Source organism: Macaca nemestrina, chromosome 16 (assembly GCF_043159975.1).
Source record: "Macaca nemestrina isolate mMacNem1 chromosome 16, mMacNem.hap1, whole genome shotgun sequence".
NCBI lineage: Eukaryota > Metazoa > Chordata > Mammalia > Primates > Cercopithecidae > Macaca > Macaca nemestrina.
In genome coordinates this window covers 17,256,748-17,277,479 of record NC_092140.1, presented here as the reverse complement: position 1 = coordinate 17,277,479, position 20,732 = coordinate 17,256,748, and the positions used below count along the sequence as shown (strand labels likewise).

General features: G+C 38.7%; 1 protein-coding gene and 1 long non-coding RNA gene across 4 annotated transcripts in view; one reads left to right on the top strand and one right to left on the bottom strand.

Annotated features, from left to right (window-relative positions):
* The window catches only part of LOC105477531 (heparan sulfate 6-O-sulfotransferase 3), a 759,454-nt gene that overhangs the window by 331,794 nt on the left and 406,928 nt on the right, over nt 1-20,732 (top strand). The gene's annotated exons all lie outside the window — the stretch shown is intronic.
* LOC105477505 (uncharacterized) overlaps nt 1-20,732 on the bottom strand; it is a 96,096-nt gene that overhangs the window by 53,817 nt on the left and 21,547 nt on the right. For 2 of the 3 annotated variants that reach the window (XR_011614659.1, XR_984735.2), the window contains exon 4: nt 17,178-17,293. This is a non-coding gene — a long non-coding RNA (uncharacterized lncRNA). Of the gene's footprint in view, nt 1-16,553; nt 16,693-17,177; nt 17,294-20,732 lie in introns of those variants that run through there. The other variant, XR_984731.3, reaches the window with a different exon arrangement.

Genomic DNA, 20,732 nt, shown 5'->3' with positions numbered 1-20,732 from the left:
GCAGTCATCATTTGGGGCAGGAAAAGGAGAAGCAGTCTATCAAAAACAGATAAAGAAAAGCCACACCACAGCCTGCTGTTTCTGCTATTTTGGATGATCGAGCTTGTGCACAAATGAAATCATGACAGATTCATTTATATGAAATGGCCATTGCTGATCTCCTTGCCAGAAACTAGATTGCTTTTTTATTTAGGAGATTTTCAGAGCAGTCCTTAGCTTTTTTAGTTAGTGGCAAAATGGCAACTGGCCAAACTGCCTCTTCTCATCCAGTTGGTGTTGCCAATATCTTGGGATGCATGCATTAAAATATATTTGCAGTCAATTGAAAAAAATATTTTGCATTTTAAGTGTCTTAATTACTGGCAGACTTGGAATGGGTAATATCCCATTAGTCTAATACTAAGATTCATACCTGGAATGGTATAAATTTTGCAATCACTAAGCATAGGGTTGGGATTAAAAGCAACAACAAAAACAACCTATGGATACTTTTGTATTTAATGGCATTTGCTATTATTGATCATCTCTGGAATGCTGAAAGCATTTTTGTTTGCTGGTTGTTCAGGCCAAATTTACTGAACAACTGAACTCAGTAAATTGATTGATTGGAGAACATAAAGGTATTAGGTAGTTACAAAGAAGAATCCTTTTTAGAACTGTAAACTAGGTAAGTGTATTATTATTATTATTATTTTTTGAAAGCTCTTTCACCAGTTTCCACTGATCCTTCAAGGGCTTGCCTGCTTGCTTATCAGCGGAGGCATGGAGTAATTTTTTTTTTTTTTTTTTTTTTTTTTTTGAGACAGAGTCTCACTCTATCGCCCAGGCTGGAGTGCAGTGGCGTGATCTCGGCTCACTGTAAGCTCTGCCTCTCGGGTTCACGCCATTCTCTTGCCTTAGCCTCCCGAGTAGCTGGGACTACAGGTGCCTGCCACCACACCCAGCTAATTTTTTGTATTTTTTTTGAGACGGGGTTTCACCATGTTAGCCAGGATGGTCTCGATCTCCAGACCTCATGATCCTCCCGCCTCTGCCTCCCAAAGTGCTGGGATTACAGATGTGAGCCCCTGTGCCCAGCCAGCATGGGGTAACTTTTATGCTGCCAGCACACGTTCAGAAATTCTTAGCAAGGGACATTGGAAGAATTATTATCGGATAAGTGGACATGCTTTGGAATTTTATTTTGCGGTTTGCTTCTCTTCTTTTTTCTTGGAGGTACTGCTGTTGGTGTGTTTAGTGAACCAATAAATTGATTTATTTACCAAATGCTATGTACAAGGTACCTGTGCAAGGAGCTGGAGGTTTAGAGCAAAACAAAGATTCTTGCCCTCATGAGCTTACATTCTAATGCAACACTCTTCTTCCTTGCCCTACTCTTCTTCATAGCCAGCTGAGAAAGAGAGAGGAATTAAACAACGATGATAAAAACATCAAGTTTTACTACTGATTAAGCTGTTTAGAGAATGTTGCTGTCAATGTAGCACCGCATAGGGGTTTGCTAATTAATCTTTTACTTCTTCACTAGACTTGGATGTCTATGAGAGGTACAGCCAGATCTGTTTTGTTTACCATTATCTATACAGGGCCCAGCATGGTGAAAAACAATAGCGCATATATGTGTGTGTGTGTGTGTGTGTATGTGTACATATATACACACACATATATATACATGTATATATGTAAACATTTATACCTATATAGTTATATATATGTATGTGTATAGCCAATTTCACGCACACACACATAATAGTCTACATTATTCATGGTAACTATGTTCTATAAAGTTGCTGTGAAAGCTGAATTAATGAGTACTACTTGCTTTTAGAGGAAATACAGGTTTAGGTTCCTACAAGCCTCCAGTCACAGTATTTTCATCAATGAATCGTTACATATCCTTGTTTTATGTGTGTTTCTGCTGAATAACATACATGGACATTTCCACTTGTGTTTATTCACAAATGTATTGTTAATTCATTAACACTGCCATGACGTTATAACTCATGTCTGAACAAAACTCATCTGACACATGTATTTCTTCATAAGGCACATCCCAGCCTTCCTGTGCTTAGGACTACCAGGCAACCTGTCAGCGTGGTGCTTTAGACCACTTTAGATAGTGAGATCACCAACAAAAAGCACAGAAATGCAAAACACATGGCACTACATAGACCATGAAAAGAACACTTGCTTGCAGCATGAGAGCTGAAACGAGGGTGGAGAGTAGCCTTGTTCCACCTCCGTTGGGAACAGCTCAAATTATTTGCCACATTGAACATGCAGTATGAATGACCGCAACAGTTCTCTGAATATTGACTTTGGCATTATGAACAAATTTTAGCAAGTAGGCGATTTTGCAGATACAAAATCTGCAAATTGAGGATTGACTGTATATATGATATAGGTTAAATTGTGCCTTCTGTCTTGCTCAATGAGTTTGAGCTTTGTCTTTGGATGAGTTGCAATCCAAAGCCTGGAAATGGCATTTTTGGCTTCAAGCAGGGAAGCAAGATAAGCCCCTGTCTCCTTAAGTGGTAGCTCAGCAATCTGACCTCCTCTTTCTTCCTTTTCTGCCTATAACCTGGTAGGTGCTATAAGAGATGCAAATGGTTTAATGCTTCAATCAACCACCATGCCTTGTAACTGGCCATGTCCCAGGTGCTGCAAATACTGAGCTGGAGAGGAAATGTTGGAAGAGAGGAGGCCAGCAGTAACAGTGTGCAAAAACAAGAAAACAAGCTGTTTGAGCTCTACCAGGCGGTAGCAGGGCCACGCTCTCTGTTTTGTGCCAGGTTCTTGCTTCTCGGCTCTGACTCCAGGCTTCACTGAGTCATTCCACACTTCAGAAACCTGCTGGCCTTAGCTTCCTCAAGATCAAACCCTTCCCAGCCAACTGACTGTCCTTTCAAGGCAGGAGGGATCTGACCTATGTCTGCATCTTTGGAAGTCTAAAGCTCAGCACCAGGGGCATGAAATGCCCCGATAAATGCCTTCTTGATTGATTAACTGTCTTGAGGCTTTTTACAGATTCTAAGTCAGACTTTTTTCCCAGTGTCAATTGAATAGGCGGATGCCTAAAATGCCTTTGTTGCGGAGAAAAGCCTTTCATTCTGTGATTATAGAGGCAAGGAAAAGATCATAAAAATATTCAGTTGTAACAATTTAGTGTGAATGCTTTTCAGTTAAAATGTAATTAGTCAACAAATGTAAATCACTAATTATGAGTTCCTTTTCCGTTTTAATGTGAAACCATCCTTCAAGACTCTGTCGCGGGAAGAGACCTTAATATTGAAGCTGCATAAAAGTGTAGGGGGGGAAATAGAATGGCCATTTACAGAACAAAACAAAACAAAACAAAAGAGAAAATGTGACCATTTTGTATCTGATTGAGCCTAGACAGAGAAAAGATGGGTTATGATGTGTGGTATTTGCAAAGGCATAAGCTCTGCTTAACATGATATTTTGATGGTAGATAGATAAATGGAGGTAGATGGATGGATAGACAGAGAGAGAGGTAAGCAGATAAATTTGTAGAAAAGAGTGTATTTGTTTTGTTTTCTAGGGCTGCCAAAACAAAGTACCACAAACTGGGCGGCCTAAAACAAAAGTTTATTATCTATAGTTCTGGAGGCTAGAAGTCCAAAGTCAAGGTGTCATAGGCCATGCTTCCTCCAAAACCTGTAGTGAGAAGCTTTCCTTGACTCTTCTAGCTTCTGGTGTTTTGCTGGTAGTCTTTGGCCTTCTTTGGCTGTGGGTGCATCACTCCAGTCTCTGCCTCCATCATACACGGTCATCTTCTCCTCGTGTGTCTGTGTCCACATGGCATTTCCCTCTTCCTATGAGGACACCAGTTGTCTTACTTTAGGGCCCGCTCCAATGATCTCATCTTAAATTGATTGCATCTGCAAAGACTCTATTTCCAAATAAGGCCATATTCACAAGTACTAAGGGATAGGGCTTCCACACGTCTTTTGAGGGGACACAATTTAACCCCATAATGAAGAAGTTATGCTATCGTTCATAAAAATCCTGTATATAAGTTTGGGGTACAACCTCATAGTCATAGCTTAGGTTTCCTTTGGACTGCTTCCCTTCCTGCTTCAGGTTTTCCTTAAGTTTTCCAGTGAACAGCAGCAAACAACTCAGTTGGTGTCTGCCTGTGCTGACACTTTGTGCTCTAACCAGCTTCATTCTGACTGGGCAGGGGGAAAGAGTGCTGGGAGTCCCTGATGAGTACCTGGGTTTATATGAGGGGATTATGGTACATCTTTGAAGAAAAAAAAAGTCAAATGTTTGTGTTTGGAAGGGCTTCTGTGTTACACCTGCTTTTCTGGAGATCCTTATGCATCCTCCTCCTCTTTATTTTCCTCACTCTCCCCCCATCCTTTATGTGGTCCTGTTTCTTTGTCAGATTCATGATATACTTGCTGAATGTACTATAACATGTCACTTAGACTTGGTGGATGAGGAATTTTTATTTGAAAAATTCATTTAGCTTATTTTGCTAGTTTGGTCAATCCTTGGGGGAATATCTAACTTTAGAGCAACAAATACACATTTTAAATATTGAAACATAGCTGATAATTGATGGTCAAATATATAATAGTATCAGGTTTATAACTGTTTCATCATAGTGCCCATGTTTGTCTTTTTTACATCATCTTCTATTACATACATTGATACGATGAGCAGTTCCTCAACCTCTAGACCAGAAATGCTGTATCAATGGATATTTGGTGCATTTTACTTACAAGCATGATTTCATTTGGTTCTGAAACATTTCTGCATAGACAAGGAATAGTATAGTTATTTTTACATTGCCTGAATGGAGTGAAATAAAGAAAGTGTGAACCATTTGCTGAGTTCACGTGGTTGGTGAATGAGAATATCTTCTAAACCATGGTTTCCTTAGCTCCAGTTTGACCCTTTTTCCTACTCCATTACCACCTTTCACGCAGTTGAACCTTTGTTTTTCTTTTACTCTTATGAAAATGCAGCCACAAATAATTTACTCTCTGTGATGCTTTATTGAGAGTTCCTGACCAATATTAGACCCCAGTTATGATGCCTCCTCTGGAGGTTACTTACAGGTAGAAATCAGAGTTGCATATTAAAGCTAATAACAAATGTTAACATCAATATTAACAAATGATAAATATTCAATATTTAGCATTGAATTATTAAAATATCTTTGTTTGGGCTGTTGCACAAAAAGTCTCTTTGTATGGTTCACTGTAAAAATAGGATTTCTTTAGTACCATAGTTCAAAAAGAAGAGAGATTCGTCAATTGTTTTGTCACCAATTCATTAATGACTTCCTCCTTCCTGTGGAGAAATTTAGTTATTGTCAATGCCCCAAATCTTCAGGGAAGGGAAAAGATCTGCAGTCCTTTACAATCGGCTGAAATTGCTTTGCAAATCTGATTATAATATTCACTTACTTAGAATATTTCGATAACTTTCATTTTACTCAGTGTAAAAACCAAGCTCCTCCTGAGCATGGTACATAGGTCTTTTATGATCTGACCTCTGCAATACTCAAATGACATGTAGTCACCTGAATGTTTCTTCTCACCTTGGCTTATGGTGTTGCTTCTTGCCTAGAGGCCCCATGTGCTTGATTTGCCCAATGACCTGCCTTCATCTCTGAGGTTCTATCTTAGTAATCACTAGTAAAGCTTTTCCTAACTCACCACGAAGAATTCAATGCCTTCCGTCTCCATATTTCCATAGTATTTTGAAAACGACTCTGGTAAAACAGTACACATATTGTTTGTTTGCATATCTATTTTCCATGCTACATGGTGAGCTCTTTGAGGTCAAGAACACTGTCTTTTCATCTTTACATGTCCAGTTTATAAATTTAGATATTTGGCACATAGATAAATAAATGTTTATTGAAAGAATGCATGTTTTCATGCCTTGGCTCATTTTCTCCACAATTCAGCTTTTTCATATCTTTACATAATTTGTTTTATCATTCATGAAATAATTATCACCTCCTTCTGAATATATTGCACGTTTCATGCTTCCCTGAATAACACTGATTCATTTTAACACTATTTATCTTAGAAGTCTTTTTGTAATTAAAACAAAATTACAGTACAGTGTTAAGATATACTTTTTGTCATGCACTCTCAGCCAGTAAGAGCGATGGCAGTCTGTCCTGGCCAGACTGCTTAGCACAGCGCATTGCAAACTCTCAGGCAGTGAGCCACTGAGCTATTCTGAGTTGAGTGGATTCTGCAACACGTGTAGTTTGGTCTTCAGTGGCCTCTCTCTTTGTCATATATTTTATATTTTGGTGAACAGTTCTGAAAAACAGGAGAATCCTTTTGATGTTGCAATGTGAGTTTTATAGCAGCTTCAGAGTTCTCCAAATGATGTTCTAGAAAATAGAGGACAATATTTATCAGGAAACTAGGACTTGGTAGAAGATCCTTGACGGTAGGCATGGCACATATGTTTCACTACAGACTGGGCAGGGTGTTCAACAGTTAAGAATGGTGTCTGGAAGAAATATTGCAGAAGGTGTATCAGAATTTCAAGAGATTTTGAGAAGGTTGAACGAGCAATTGCCACTGTGTGATACGTCTCCATGGGCATGATAATTTGATGACTTCATGTCATGCGAATTGCATTAGAACTAATTCTGTTAGAGCTCCTGTTTGTAGGAATGCACCCATTCACCCATCATTCCCCACTCTTCTCCTGTAAATGAGGTATGTGTATACTTGTGGAATTAAATGCAAGGTAACCAAGCACTGGATAGGAAGGAATCAAGAAATTAGCCAAAGGCAATAATAAAAAATAGATTCTCCCATTTATCTTTTACTTTTAAAATAAGTTTTCTCCTTTTGACTTGCTTTCTTAAGCATCAAGTCCTACCACCTAGCTTATGTAATACTATCAAAACATCACAAGTAATGTACTTTTAAATATGGACATTAAAGGAAGCCTAAATATTTTATGGTAAGAGTTCTAAAATGAAATAAATATATAATTTAAATTAAAATCATCAATGGGGAATAGAACACATGCAAAAGTCTTTCGTTTTTTTCTTATTTTTCAGGAGCTCATACATTTCTACCAAGGTTTTCCAGGTTTTCGGAAAGTAGTCATCCAGACAAAATCCATGAAGCTACAAACTCTTTTCTCCTTAAGAATGAGGGTCCCCTCTTCATTCTAATTCGGGTATTTTACTTTAAATCAAAATGCCCATTCATTCATGAGCTTTCACTCAATTACTCAGATTCATGCATTCATTCCAAACGTATTTAGATAATTCCCATGATGTGCTTAGCACTGTTCTGGGTCTTGGGTCTTGGGTGCAAAAAAGTTTCTTTCCTTGGTAATCTTATTTTTTAGTAGAGAAGACAGGAAATGAAAAAATAAAGGTAGATGCTGTCAGGTAGTAACAAGCATGGTGAAAAATAATGAAGTGAGTAGATTGGCTGGAGAGTGTGCTGGGGTCCGGTGGAGTGAAGGTGACTGAGATGGGGTGGACAGTCAAGACCTCTGAAGAGGTGACATTTGGGTACCTGGAAAAAATGAGTGCTAGCCATTTGGATTTCTTCAGGAAGAGTATTCCAAGCAGAAGGAAGAGTAGGTGCAGAGTCTCTGTGGAAGGAGCCCGCCCCACAAGTTTGAGAACCAGCCAGGAGGCCAGTGTGGCTGGAGCAGAATGGAGGCTATACTTTGTTGGCCGCTGTAAGGATTTCTGTCTTATTCTGCCTGTGATGGTACACTTCAGGAGAGTAACTCCTCTAACGTAGGTTTTAGAGGGATCAGTCTGGCTACTGTGTTGAAAATAGACTAGAAGGGGTGACGAACATGGAAGTAAGGTCAATTATGAGGTCACTGCCATATTCTACATAACTACATAACATGACCTGTGCGTTTTCAACTTGTTTCATTCCCCAAACATGCCATTGTATCTTGGCAGCAACAATCCAAATTATCCACATGCATTAAATATTCTAAGCCCGTTATTCCAATTTTACACTTCATAAAGACTGGATTCAAAACTACCTAAGGGACTATTCATATTCATATTACAAGTGTATGTTTCCCATAAAGCATCATCTTTCTCTAGCTAGTTCAGTAATATGAAATCCAATTACAATGACCATATTTATTAGAGATAAGTTTTTTTCCCACAGTTGACATCACAAGACAAATGAATTCTAGAACCATGGAATATTTCCAATCAAAATGAATATGTCTTTATTCATATTCACTTTTATTAAGTCCAGCCAATTCCTGTTGAATCATTATACCTGTAAATGATTTCAATGAATAAGTTTCCAAACACAAAACACAATTACATAAATTTAAAAGATTATAAAGCCTGATGTCATTTGCTAGTATTTCATTTAGAAATATTATATACATTACATGGGCCCACCATTTGTTTTTGACAAACATCCTTTTACATAATGAACTTACAATAAACACTGAAGTGACATCTTAGTCCCTTTGAGTTGCTGTAACAAAATACCATCAACTGGATAGCATACAAATGATAGACATTTATTTCTCACAGTTTGGGAGGCTGGGAAGTCCAACATGGAGGTTCTGACAGACTCAGTGTCTGCTAACAGCCCACTTCATGGTTCATAGATGGTGACTTTTTCTGTGTCCTTATATGGCAAAAGGGGTGAGGGAGTTTTCTCCAGTCTCTTTTATAAGGGCACTGGTCCCATTCATGATGGATCTGCCCTCATGACCTAATTATCTTCAAATACCATTACATTGCACATTAGGACTTAACATATGAATTTGGAGAGGACATAAACATTCAATCCATTGATCACATAATAAAATAAACATAATTCATGCTGGTATATAAGATTGGTGGCCCTCATTTTTTTTCCATTGAGCAATATTCAAGATAGGTGCCACCAACCTACTATACACATCAAAATAATGTACAAATGGGATGTGTAATTCTGGAATATTATTGTGGATGAATATTGTAGCAGATTTTTGGGGGGATAAAGAGAGAGAAGTTGTGGTTGGCTGATATGATCTATCTATCAGGAGAGGGGTACGTATGAGTACCAGCCCTAGTGAGAGGCTACCTACCTGGGTGAGAGCCCACGTTCTGCCTTCTATATGCATGTAAACTATAGGCAAATGACTTGTCGAAGCCTCTTCTCTGTTAAATGGGAATAAGCATGGTACCAGCCTCTTAGATCATTGTGAGGATTAGATAGCTAAAATGTTTACAGTGCTAGCACAGCAAGCATGGCAAACACTAAATAAATGTGAGCTTTTATTATTATATCCTGCAGTTTGCTGCCTAAAGCCTTGAAGAGCTCTGCTCTTTTTTTTTTTTTTTTTGAATTAAATGTCCTAAAGAAATCTCTCTTTGGCATATATGAGAAAATCTGCCAAGTTCATATTTGGCTTTTCAAAGATAAAATGTTAGTGCAACAAAGAAGTTCATACACAGGCTTCACTACTAAAAATTTTAGACAACTAAGTATTAGTTTCATGTTGTTCTTATAAATTGCTCTTATTTTCCTGAGTTTCCTTTCTTATTTGTAAAAAAAAAAAAAAATGAAAAATCAATATTTGCATCTTTAAATCATGGATATGCAAAATAGTTCATTACAAATCTTCTCTGTGTATGTGTATACGTGTGTGCAAATACAGTGAGAGATCCCTAACCCTACTCCTTCCCATAGCCCTGCACAGACACCTCAGGCAGGATAGTAAATAACCATTTTTTACTAATCCCAGACTGTCAGCTGAATTGCAGGTACAATTTGGTGTCCAGGCCAATTACCAGAATGATTTTTTGAGGGGAGATACATATCACAAATGGTGGCTTCCAGGGCTTTTCAATAGGTTAAATATTAGAAAACACAGCTTTTGCCTATAGGTGAATTTCTTTCATTTATTGCATGAGCCCTTACTGAGCATGCTCTGTTATTCACACACGTCTGCTCGGTGCTGTGGATGTTTCAAAGGATAGAGAAAAACAAGTCAGTGTCCTCCGAGACCCCGAAGAGAGATGAAGGAGATCTTCGTATGGAAACCCAAAATAGGAAATAGCCACCTGTGTAGGTCAAATATTGGTTAGTTCGTGATTCAACCTAAATTATATTTTTAAAAAGGGTAAAATCTAAAAAAAAATGGCAACCTTGCTGTGAGACCCAGTAGTAAAGAGGGGAGGAAATGTGCTTCAGGCAGAGGTCTCTTCAACCTGTCACAGCTGTGTAATTATGTAAAGCTAATAAGCTTCATAACCTCATTTCAGGGTTACTATTGTTCGCACTGCCTCTATTTGTGTTTTTTGAATCCAGCTCGTAAACCCTATAATTAGGAAGAAGCATCAAAGTGCCTACTTACACACTTTTTATTTGTTTTCTGAGGTTGTAATTGTCTATAAGTGCTTGCATGGCTGACAATTCAGCAAACAGAATGGTTTCCAAATACTCTCATTGCAGCTTTTTTGATGTTTCTTTCTGTTTCATTCCTCACCTTGAAGCAATACAGTTTTTCCCAGCTTTAATTCCACTCAAAAGTAGGAAAATGTTTATTTTCAATTAGCGTCTTACATAGCTTGATGGTTTCCCTTTGCCATTTTAAAGGGACCAGAGGAAATTAAAATCCGAGACAGGAGGTCATTTGACTTTTTTTTAGTAAAGTGATTGCTACTTTCTTCTCTTTATTGGAAGGTTTTGAGATTTATCTCTGGAGTCAACTGCTTCTATGTTCCTGGTGCTCTATGCAGTTAGCTGATAAGAGTTCTTCTGAAGTTGGCCCCTGTTCTCCATGTGTCTTTTAAAGAATTTCTTTTGCTTGTTTCCTTAAATAATATGTTGCACAAGTTGAATTTAATTGATTTTGATGATACATGCTTACTCCTGAATAAATGATAAATAGGACTGCCTGTCTTTTGCAAAGGTTTTAGTTCTGTATAACATTAACATTGATAAACTAGTAGAGTTGTTGTTCTCTACACATATGAAATATCTGGGGATAATGTAAAAATTCTGAGGTTCAATCAAATCCTGAAATTATTACAGCAGAATTGGGGGTAGGATTTGAGCCTCAGGAATTTTTAAAGCTTCCCAGGTGATTCCAATATTCGGCTAAGCATGAAATCCACAGTTAGAATGGATATACTTAGGTGAAAGTATAGTTGGTGGGGACATATAAATTCATACTTAACCAGGAGAACAAACATGGTGCACTGGAATTAAATGGAGCTGGGTCTGAATTCCAGTCTATCACTTGTTGTGTGACCTTGGATGAATCACTGAAATATGTTTGAGCTTCTGTTTCATCAGATGTCACATTTTATAAGTGACAGTGCTGTTGTGGGGATTAAATAAGATAATACCTGTCAAATACTCAGTATCAGTAGATCTCAATGAAGGTTAGCTTCGTTCTCCCTTCCTTTTTTAATATAGAGTTTATTTCAGGGAATACTTCACAATGATGAAAATATGTGATTTTTCTCCACTGGTGGTGTTTTATTAGTTCATTTATTATTTGATTTTTATATTATTATTCATAGTATGTATTACTTTTATAATGCATTATTTATATTATGATATATTATTTTAATTTTGAAATAAATTTAGAATTACAAAAATATTGCAAAGAAAAAAGTGAGATTTTTTGTATACCCTTTACTTAGCTTTCCCTAATATTTCACATCTTGCATAATTATAGGACCTTTATTAAAACTAAGAAATCTACATTGGTACAATGCTGTTAACTAAAGTATAAACTTTGTGTAGATTTCACCAGGGCTCATAAAGGTCCTTTGTCTGTTCCAGGATCGAATCCAGGATCCCACATTGCATTTAGTTTTCATGTTTCCTTAGACTCCTGCCATCTGTGGCAATACTTGGACTTGCCTTGCTTTCTTGACCTTGACACTTTGAGAGTACTGATCTGTTGTGTTGTAGAATACCTCACAATTTGGGATTATCTGATACCTACTCATGGACGGATTGAGTTTAGGCATTTTTGGCATCAATACCATGGAAGTAATGTACCCTTTTCAATATGAGGGGTACATGATGTTGGTATCTGTGGAGTTCTTTACATAATTAATGATTGTTAGGGAAATGAGACACATTTGAGGGTGCTGTATTAGTTTGATAGGGCTGCCATAGGAAGTATCACAGATGTGGTGGGCGGATCACAAGTTCAGGAGATCAAGACTGTCCTGGCTAACACAATGAAACCCCATCTCTACTAAAAATACAAAAAAATAAGCCGGGCATGGTGGCATGTGCCTGTAGTCCCAGCTACTCGGGAGACTGAGGCAGAAGAATCGCTTGAACCTGGGTGACAGAGCGAGACTCCCTCTCATAAAACAACAACGAAAAAGTATCACAGACTGGGTGGCTTAATAAACAAAAACTTATTTTCTCCAAGTTCTGGAGACTGGAGGTCTGAAATCAGGGTGTCAGCAGGGTTGGTTTCTTTTGAGGTCTCTCTCCTTGTAAATGTCCATCTTCTATATATCTATGGTCTTACCTTCTGTGTGTGTGTCTGTGTCCTAACCTCCTCTTCTCAAAAGGACACCAGTCATTGGATCAGGGCCCACCCCAATGACCTCATTTAATCTTGTTACCTCTTTAAAGACCCCATCTTCAAATAAAGTCAGGTACAAGGAGATAGGACTTCAATATATGAATTTGGGGGTAGTAATTCAGCCCATTCCAGGTGCTTATCGAGTAAGAACATAGAATGAAATAGAACAGGCAAAGGAGTTGACCGGGAATGCAAGTGCTCTGCAATGCTCCTTAGAAATAGAAGCAGCTTCTTGGCAAATTGGAGAAAACCATCACAGCAAATATAATGAAGCTCGATGAGGACAAAAATACTCAATGGGAGAACCAAGCTGCTTAAGCAGTAAATAGAAGATGGTAGAAGAGCATGATGGGGATGGGTAGGAATGGTCCTTGTAGTTATAAATGACTATAAGAAAATCACGTGCTCGTATTGCAGCTGTAGAAGTAAACGTGCTATGGTGATGCTGCAAGATATTTAAAGGCACAGAAATTTTTTTAAAGAAACACTGAAAAGGGCTTATTCAGCCAAAAGAAGAAATTGCCGATAGGGGATTTAATTATCTTTGAGTACTGTATGTGCAGGAGCTGTTAAACCAAGGACAGTGACCAGCTGTTTTGAAACTTTACAAGAACAGATTTTAAGTAAACAGGCTTAAGTGGCAATGAATGAGATTCAGATTAGAATAGAATACCAATTTCCTGATAGAAACAGTGGTTAAATACCAGAAAGGTTACCAATAGAAGCAGCCTGATATTATACAATGAACATTGGATTAACGTTAGATATATCTGTTTTAAATGCCAACTTACTATTCTGCTACATGATCTTAGACAAAGACCTTAGCCCTCATGAAAACACTAACAGTCTTATTTTTGGGGGAGCTAACTAAGCTACTATGTGTAATTTTGGTAGATTTACTAATGTAAATTTAGAAGATTTAGAACAGAGCTTGCTGCACAATAATTGTTAGTTTGATCGATGGCTACTTTTCTTCCCTGTATAAGTTCCTTCCCTAGACATGTCTAAAGAGTGCAGTGTGCTTTGCTCAGCCTGAGCTGGTGTATATGTGGTATTATTTGAAGTCCAGAGAAATGATGTTTTCAGCCCTTTAGCTGTAAGACTTTACATTTCCTATCACAAAGTGGTTTTTAGGCTTAATTTCCTAACCCTCTAAGAATTCAGGTAAAGCAGATAGTCTGTAGGTTCGATAGAAAATTATAGGGAATAGGAAAACTCTTCTCTTGCTGTCAGAATAATGCAGGCTCTTGTGTTTGGGAAACAGCATGAATTATTTGACAAATCATAGTTTATAAAATTCAGCTATGGTTAGCCATTGTGTGTTACTGGATTACACAGAAATATTTTTCTATTGTAGATTTAAACCCCTTAACAAATAATAAACGCTGACAGAAAGGCATGATAAAATATAGGGGCTCATTCATAGAATCTAAATTGACGCTGATCACTATGCTTTCACAATTTGATTTAATGTACCTGCTGTGTGTTCATCCTCTGAGACAACATTGCAGCTAGTGTCTTAGCATAGCTGTGGATGCTACAGGCTTTGAGTTCTAATTTGGGGTATTACCCTTTTTTAGTTTGAGGAAATCTCACAGTCTTTCAATTTTCTATCTATGAAATTAAAATGAACCTAATTTCTGGCTTCATTGGAGTTATTTATTTTAAGTGTAATGCCTACATCTCGTAGGTTTCACCAGCTTGGGGAATACAAATGATGTTACATTTAGCAGTCAAATTCAAAGTCGGCTGTCTTTGTCTGGCAAGCTGTAGTAGGTGAATGCCCTCCCTCCTGGATTCTTCAGGGTTACCTACATTATCTAATACCTTTCCAGGACGGTGTCTCCATGAACTTACGATGCTACCCTGGGCACTGTCTGGCCCTCCATTCCGCTTCAGAGAGCTGACCTCGAGCTCTCCTGGGGTGAGGCCCGCACTATTGCCATGAGCCAAGCTTCTATCCCAAGTGTCTAAGTTGGCCCCTGGGTTGCTGCTGTTGTACCACTGCCCTCTGTGCTAGTCTCAGAAGGCCCTGCTCTTTAACACCTGGACTTCCAGCCATTCTCTACAGTCTGAGCTCCAAAATGGCCCACAGGAAGGGCAACCCTGAGGCCAACTTCCCATTGACCACTAGTGCTGGTTTCCTCAAAGGTGAAGGTCAGTTCAGCCACTCCCTTCGGAAGCTGCTGCTCTGCTCAGCTGTGTCATGGTAGCCCCACTTGACCACAGGGTCTCTTTTGCCAGCGTCCTCCTGTTTCCATGTTTCAGAGGCATATTTTCTCTCCACTTATGTCTACCTCTTGAGATAGATTCTTTGGGTCCAGGCCTAAGAAAACAACATTTAGCCTGGTGCAGTGACTCATGTCTATAGGCCCAGCTACCCTGCGGCCAAGGTGGGGGATTCACTAGAGGACAGGAGTTCGAGACCAGCCTGGGCAGTATAACAAGAGCCCATCTCCAGAAAACAGTATAGCAGGGTGTGGTGGCACGTGCCTGTGGCCCTAGCTACTCAGGAGGCTGAGGCAGGAGGATTACTTGAGTCTAGGGTTTGGAGTTTGCAGTGAGCCAAGATTGCTTCACTGTGCTCCAGCCTGGGAGACAGAGTGAGACCTTGTCTCTAAAACAAAAAACAAAAAAAACAAACAACAACAACAAATAAACCAAAATCAAAACCAACCAAACAAACAAAAAAAAGGAAATTAAAGAAAACAACATCAAGAGAGTGAAAGGGCTTCTCTCTTTCCACTTTAGTTCCCTCCTCCAAATCTCATTGTCAGTCTCTCCAGAGTGATTGACAATGCGAATGTCCAATCCCTTCAGATCTTGCTTTCCAAGGGTGTGGTTTTAACCGTTCCCTCCCAAGGCCTGTTACTAAAGCTTTCCCTCATATCTTCTCCTTCTGAATTACACAAATGAAGGATAGGCCCTTTAATTGAGGCATTTCTTAGCATCTGTGAATTTCATTTTTACATAATGCCATGTGTTAGACTTCTGCTGGACAGTCCAGATTGGGCTCTGTCAAGCTAGTCCAGCTCCTTTTCAAAGATCTTCCACCTTCTTTATGCTCTCGGGCTCTGCTTACCTGAGCAGACAGCTTGAATAAAACAAATAGTTGCCTACAAGAACAAGCAATGGTTGGCAATCACTATTTGTCCAATTAGACGTCTGTGCTTGGTGATGCAACCCTTGCCTACTACATAGATCATCTCTTGTAGGGCAACTTAGTTCCTCAAAGCCCCAGCTCCTCAAACCCCCAGCTCCTCAAACTTTCCACTGTACAATCTGTTATTTGTTTTGTATAGTCATAACTCAGTGTTCTATACCTGTGTCTTTTCCAGAACAAAGGCATGGTCAGCACTAAAGGTACATTCTGCTTACTCCAGTTCATTCCCTCATAGCTCAATCTTTGAAATGAGTGGTCCTCTCCTGCTTTTAAGATTTCAGGTTCAAATCTCTCCAACCAGAAGTGGGTGTTATTCTGGCCCCTTCCCAGAACAAAGTATGGAAATAGAAACTTCCACTTCTATTTGCCTTTTTTCCTTTACTTTTGGAATTAAAATATTTGCCAAAGTGATGCCTTATCCCTATCTTGGACCAGCTAAGGTGCTCTCTTATGTAGAAATTAATAGTTTCAGAAAGTCCTTCAAAACTATGGCCAATGACCCCTGTAGAAATATGCAAATTACGTCAGTGGTAGAGATTACATTTACTATATATTTTACATTGCTTTCCTAATACTAAGAAACTTTATATTATTATATTTAATGGTGTATGTCATCAGATCTTTACCAAATAATGAGAAATTTTAATTCGCTTATCCCTTTTTTCTTTTCTTTTAAATAATATCTTTTCTAGTATATTGTTAATCAAGGCAACAAACATTTTATTGAAACTTGGTTCATTGGCCAAAAGGGGTCTCATATTACCGGAGTTATTCACTGTTTTGTGGCATTTGTATTTTTCTCCGAATTTAGAAGTTTATTTGTAATGCAGTAATATAATAACCAGACTTACTCTGAAAAAGTTAATGGAGCTAGAAAATAAAAGTTTCACAGGCCTCAATCAGGATGAAATCATCACCTTCTTATACTAAATGTTCTTTAGCAAAAGGTCAGCAAACTCATCTTCATTCTTATAAAACGTGGGCAGGAACGAGGAGAAAGTGAGAGGACGAAAATGAGAGAATCAAAATTACTTATAATTATATCTCTATGAAGTAATAATAACTTTATTATCATGTTGCATATGTGGCTTGACATTCTAAATGAGCTGCATGAAATTAGTACCAATAAAACCATAAAGACAATTACTGGCAAATGTATAAAATAAAAGGTCTTTAAGCTCTTTTTAAAATATTGAAAGTCATAAGAGAAGAGTGCATGGTAATTTTCCCTCTCGTCTTCGACTTTAAATCCTGGGCAGGCCTATTTGGCTAATAAATAGTAAGAAAAATGAAGCTGGGAATACTAGCTAAAGTCACAAACCAAATTTGTTCTTTTAAAAAATTGGTTTTCTCTCACTCTGTGTTCTTTGTTTTTTGTTTGAGATCTAATAATTGAATGATAATAACATTCTCAGTTCTGATAAGAAACAGTCAATAACAAGGTTGTACTTACGTGTTCTAGTCCCTCAGCTGAGCAAGGTGGCTTTTTTAGGTGGGGAAGAAGATAGAGGTAGCTCAGTTTGAATGAAGTCATTGGGGTGAGCCCTAATCCAAAAAAGACAGGTATCCCTGTAAGAAGAGGAAATTTGAATACAGGAATTGATATGGTTTGGCTGTGTCCCCACCCAAATCTCACCTTGAATTGTAATAATCCCCATGTGTCAAGGGTAAGGCCAGGTGGAGATAATTGAATCCTGGGGCTGGTTTCCCCCATACTGTTCTTATGGGAGTGAATAAGTTTCAGGAGATCTGATGGTTTTATACATGAGAGTTCTCCTGCACTTTTACCTGCGACTGGGTAAGATGTGCCTTTGCTTCTCCTTCACCTTCCACCATGATTGTGAGGCTTCCCCAGCCATGTGGAACTGTGAGTCTATTAAATCTCTTTCCTGGCCGGGTGCGGTGGCTCACGCCTGTAATTCTAGCACTTTGGGATGTTGAAGCTGGAGGATCACCTGAGGTCCGGAGTTCAAGACCAGCCTGGCCAACATGGTGAAACCCCACCTCTACTAAAAATACAAAAATTAGCCAGGCCTGGTGGCAGGCACCTGTAATCCCAACTACTTGGGAGACTGAGACAGGAGAATCGCTTGAACCCAGGAGGCGGAGGTTGCAGTGAACCAAGGTCATGCCATTGCACTCCAGCCTGGGTGACAAGAGTGAAACTATTTCTCAGAAACAAAAACAAAAACAAAAGCAAAATTTCTTTCCTTTATAAACTACCCAGTCTTGGGTATGTCTTTATGTAGCATGAGAACAGACTAATACAGGGGTGTACAGAGTTAAGAGCATGAGAAGAAACAGGAAGAAGAGAGTAATCTGTAAGCCACGTGGAGCGCTCAGAAGAAACCACCCTGCCTACTTCATATCTTGATCTCAGACTTCTAGCCTCCGAATTGTGAAAAATATTATAGAATTTTGTTGTTTTAGGTGTTCAGCCTTTGTTATGGAAGCCCTCACAGACTAATAGTATACCCCAGGTTGTAATATTAGTATTATAATATTAACTTGATGTGTATTATTCCCCTAGAACTTTTCTTATCTTGCTACTATAATATTAACCTGGGGTATAACACATTCTCCAGGTTATTTTCTTCTTATTTTGCTGTTCATCAATGCTAATTATCACGATGGTGGCCCAACTCCTTTCCTTCCTTGACTGGTGGCTGCCTTGGCCCTGGGCTTTGTTGTCCAACCAGATGGCTCCCTACAGCCCCCTTGCCCTTTACCTGCACAACTGATCGGCCTCCAAATACAGTTCAGGTTCACCCAAAGTTGGAGACCAGCTCTGAAGGGCACCGAGACGTATTTCGGAGAGGTCTGTATTACAGCCCTTTCTTGGTGCTGGTGCCCTGTTTCTTCCCTTACCAGGCCTTGACCTCATGAGCTCCGCCAAGATCCAGGCTTCTCTCCCCAAGTTGCCCACCCTTCTTCCTGAGCTTTTCTGGGTGGTCTCATACCTAGATGAGATTATCTTTACCTTGATTGCTTTTGTGAGAACTAAACATTCTATATCTTTTATGTTATCATCATTTTCTGATTTGTACACTAATACTTTTGTTCATTTTTATCCCCCTGCAAGATTATTAATCCCTTGACTAATTATAAATTATAAAAAAGGCTTATTGAAAGAATTCTAGAATTAATGCCTTTTTTCTTGATCAAGTAGTACCTGGTCGCACCTATAATGGAGTTGTTTGTCTTGATGGACAAAACCATTTTTGTCTGCCTAACTTTAATTTTTTTTTCCTTTCTCTCTGGGTAAATTTGCAATCCTACTCCCTACCCTAAACCCCAGTCCATCTTATTTTCTCTTTTCCCGAGGGTGACAATATTTAGTGCTAAAAAGTTCCTTGAAGCACTCTGGAAATTTTAAAAGTGAAAATTCAAGTTGCAGTTACTAATGACATTTCCTTGATGATTAAAAATCAAACAAACCTATGTTATTGGTCAAATTGTTTCCTTCTTCCAACTTCATATGTTGAAGCCCTTACCCCCAGTATCTCAAAATATGACTATATTTGGAGATAGAGTCTTTGAAGATGCAATTAAATTAGAGTAAGGCCATTAGGGTGAGTCCTAATCCAACCTGACTAGTGTCCTTTATAAGAAGAAGAAATTTCGTAAAAAGGATACAAGGTGTGCACATTCACAGAGAAAAGGCCATGTGAGGATATAGCAAGAAGGTGGCTGTCTGCAAGCCAGAAGAAGAGCCCTCGCCAAGAACTGTATGGGCTGGCACCTTGTTCTTAGACTTCCAGCCTTCAAAACTGTGAGAAAATAAATTTCTGTTGTTTAAGCCACCCAGTCCATGGTATTTTGTTATGGCAGCCCTAGCAAACTAATATAACCCCTGTAGCAAAAGTGAACATTCCAATACGTTTATTGGTAAAGTTCTAGGTGGAGGGCATTAAAAGCAGAAAAAGGGCCTCCATGTTTTTTTTTCTATTGTTCTTTTAAGCCTTGTTGCTTTCCTCACAAATTCAATGGGGGAGCATACTTTAGGACAGTGTTCTAGAAGGCTATACTAGCTACCAAATATGTCGTGAGTGTTCCTCACACAACCCAAGTCACCATGTGGTCTGTTTTCTCTTTGTTCCTGTACTAAACTCCACTAAGTTTTGATCTTTGAGTTCTGCATTTACCAGCTCAAGATGCCTCCCTGTTTTTCATGGACATCCAGATTAGGCCCATTCTCTAGCATGACCTTGTTAATTTTCTCTCCTTCCAGATCTCCCTGGCCACCCATTCTGCACTGATGTCTTTCTTAGTCATCCTCAGTCCCTTATTGCTTATGATATTAATTGCTGAGTATCATCAGCTACTTTGTTTCATTATTCAGGCTCTTCAATGTTTGTCTTCTTTGAGTCTTATTTGCTTTGAAGATTTTACATTTTATGAAGGCAAGGAAAATACTATCACTTCTTTCTCATTTCCGGTCTCCTCCCCACCTTTCTGCCACATCTTTCTCCCAGCAGGGCTAGTGTACCACTGAACACATGAGGATGCGTAATTATTGAATTAAATTCAGAGAATCTGATGACTCATTCTTCATGACGATATGGGGTAAAAACAAGGGATCAGAAACAGAGCTGATGTTCAGAAATGAAGAGGACATTTGAATACAAAGGTAGATTATTATTTTAGGTTGAGGCATTGCCTTTTCTTATTCAGCATCTTTCTTGCTGTAGTCAGTTCATAACATGCTAGGGAAAAGAGAACTGCTATTGACAGTTCAATACATCTGATGAAAAGGCACTTAAATTATTTTAGGGGAACTTTTGTTTTCTCAGTAACCCAACTGGGGATACTCTTCATGTTAAAAAGTATGAGGATTGGTCTCTTTTCTAATTTTTCTTTCTTGCTTGTGTAAATTCACAATAAATTCCTTTGACAGTCAGAGGCACAGACAAATGTTATTGGAAATCTCCAACCTGTATTAGGAAGGAGTAACGCTCTTAACAGTGAACTCGCTGGGGGACACTCTGTTATGATGTCATGACTTCTT